The sequence below is a fragment of the Marmota marmota genome, unplaced genomic scaffold (assembly GCF_001458135.2).
Source record: "Marmota marmota marmota unplaced genomic scaffold, marMar, whole genome shotgun sequence".
NCBI classification, from domain to species: Eukaryota; Metazoa; Chordata; class Mammalia; order Rodentia; family Sciuridae; genus Marmota; species Marmota marmota.
This window is the reverse complement of record NW_025999863.1, coordinates 5,029,694-5,032,623: the sequence shown is the minus strand read 5'-3', so window position 1 is coordinate 5,032,623 and position 2,930 is coordinate 5,029,694.

The window sequence follows — 2,930 nt, the reverse complement described above, 5'->3', positions numbered from 1 at the left end:
CTCTCTCTCTCTCTCTCTCTCTCTCTCTCCTTCCTTCCTTCCTTCCTTCCTTCCTCCAGGAATTGAACCCAGAGGCACTGAACCACTGGGCCACATTTCTAGCCATTTTAATATTTTATTTAGAGAGAGATCTTGTTGAGCCTCACTAAGTTGCTGAGTTTGAACTTGCAATCCTTCTGCCTCAGCCTCCCAAGCTACTGGGCATTTCATTGCATTTCTAATTGACTATTTTTTTTTAAATAAAAATAAATTGAATAAAAATATAACCCATGAATCAGTTTTGAGTTTTGCTGAATGCTTTGCATTCAATGTTTTGAGATTCTGAGGTGGATTTTCTGCTCTACATGGTTTGTGCAGTAGTCAGTTTTCTCATGCTGCTTATAAAAGTGTCAAGAATGATGAGCTGCGCATGAGGTAATGGTGAAGAAACATGGCACACCTCACCTGAGCCGAATCACCAAGCTTCACCTCCTCATCTGCAGGCCATATGGATGCCTCACCCTGAACTGCAGAGGTGTTCAGAGCGGCACTTCACCCACCCCAAATGCCAGACACCGACAAATCAAGAGCGTTCTGCAAGGTACCCAACTGCAGTCCTCAAATGATCAAGGGAATCAGAATCGAAGCCAGAGAAACCGTCAGCCGTGAAAGCTCTGAGGGATGAGAAGTCTGACCACAATGTGGCTTCCTTGATGGGACCCGGGAGCAGAGGAGGAAGGGTAGGGGAAATAGTGCCACCCGTGACGGGTGCGGCTTCCTCTGCGCTTGGACTAACTCAGCAGCCCATGTGGGCGAGTTGCTGCGGTGGTCACTTCTTGCTGCGGGGAAGGTCAGCCTCAGGGGAACCTGATGAAATGAGGACTGGAAACCTCAGCCACAAATCCAAATCTGCTTAACCGTTTATTTAAAAATAAATGTGAGTTTAACCATTTATTAAACAATAAAGAAGAGAAGAAGAAACCCTTGCTCTTGGTCATGAGGCACACACGTATCTGCCATCTTCAGACCGAGATATAAAGCACACAACGCGATGCTCAAGCCTTCAGTATGCAGGTCACCCATGTGGCCGCCTCTCAGATCCAAACAGAGAACATTTCTAGCACTTTCTTACACCCCCTCTGGTCAATCTCCACTCAGCCCTCCTGGTCACCCCATCATCTCATCAAAGATTATTTCTAGAGGCTGGGGTTGTGGCTCAGTGGTGGAGTGATTGCCTAGCATGTGCGAGGTGCTGGGTTTGATTCTCAGCCCCACATATAAATTTAAACAAATAAAGTAAAATAAAGGTCCATTGATAACTAAAAAAATTTTTTTTTAAAGATTATTTCTACCTGTTATTGAAATCCATAGAAAACAAAATCTTACAGTAATACACTTCATGTTTTGGCTCTTTCACTTTTTTAAGAGGTTCATATGTGTTCCAACTCAGTAGACTGCTTTTTAAATTGCTGTATAGTATTCCATTCTGTGAATATACTTTTTTTTTTCCCATTTATCTACTGGTGACCGCTTGGGTTTTTCAGCTTGGAATAATTCTGAATAAAGTTTCCGGGAGACTTGGTTTTCTTCCTTGGGACTATTTAACTCTCCTTGATTTACAGGGGAGAGTGTGAGGGCAGACTCTCTGGGTTCATATTCCAGCTTCACCAAAAACCAGCTTTGTGACTGTGGCCCCGTAGTCCAACTTTGCAGGGCTTCAGTTTCTCACATCTGTATAACAGACAGCAGACCATCTACTATGGGGTGGAGAGGTTAAATGAACGAGTATGTAAAATAGTTAGAAAAGTCCCTGAATGACACTTCACAGAAGAAGAAATACAATCAATCAACAAATATACGAAAAAATGGTCACCATCTCTAGCAATCAGAGACTTGCAAATCAAAACTACACTAAGACTTCCTCTGACTCCAATCAGAAAGGCAATCGTCAAGAACACAAGCAGCAATAAATGTTGTTAGGATGTGGGGGAAAAGGTACACTCATACATTGCTGGTGGGACTGCAAACTATGGAAAGTGGTGTGGAGATTCTTCAGAAAACTTGGCATGGACCACCATTTGACCTAGGTATCCCATTCCTAGGCTTATACCCAAAGGACTTAAAATCATCAGTGATGCAGCCACATCAATGTTTAGAGCAGCTCAATTCACAATAGCTAAACAGTGGGACAAACCTAGATTCCCTTCAATACATGAATGAATAAAGAAAATGTGGTATATATACACAAAGGAATATTACTCAGCTTTAAAGAAGAATGAAACTATGGCATTGACCAGGTACTGGAGAATATCATGCTAAGTGAAATAAGCCAGTCCCCCCAAAACCAAAGCTGAATGTTTTCTCTGACTTGCGGATCCTAATTCACAATTGGGGGTGGGGGCTACAGAAGAATAGAGGTACTTTGGATTAGACGGGGGGGGGGGGCCGGGTAAGAGGGGAGGGGCTATGGGAGTGGGAAGGACAGTGGAATGAATCAGATATTATGGCCGTATGTGCATACATGATGTCAGGACTGGTGTGATTTTACATCATGAACAACCAGAGAACGAGAAGGTACACTCCACTTATGTATGATGTGTCAAAACGCATTCTACTGTCGTGTATAACTAATTAGAAAAGTTCGTGTCTACAGGAGGCCTAAAATACACAGAGGCAATGATGACTCAGTCAAGTCCCAGGTCAGCAGAAAGCACCCAAAGTGGGGACATCAGCAAACTGAGACATCAGGGCCAGGGCCAGCATTTCTGGGAAGAGGGGGGCGTGGCTAGCTCACCACCACCAGATGGGTGAAGGTTGGCCAAGCAGCTTAATTTGACAAGTGACCCATTTCATTAGCGGCACCAGAGTGGCCTGACCAGGAGGGGACCGGTTCTTTCAGCCAGGGACCCCAAACCTTGCAGTCCTTCCCTGAAATTCCGGGAACACAGGGC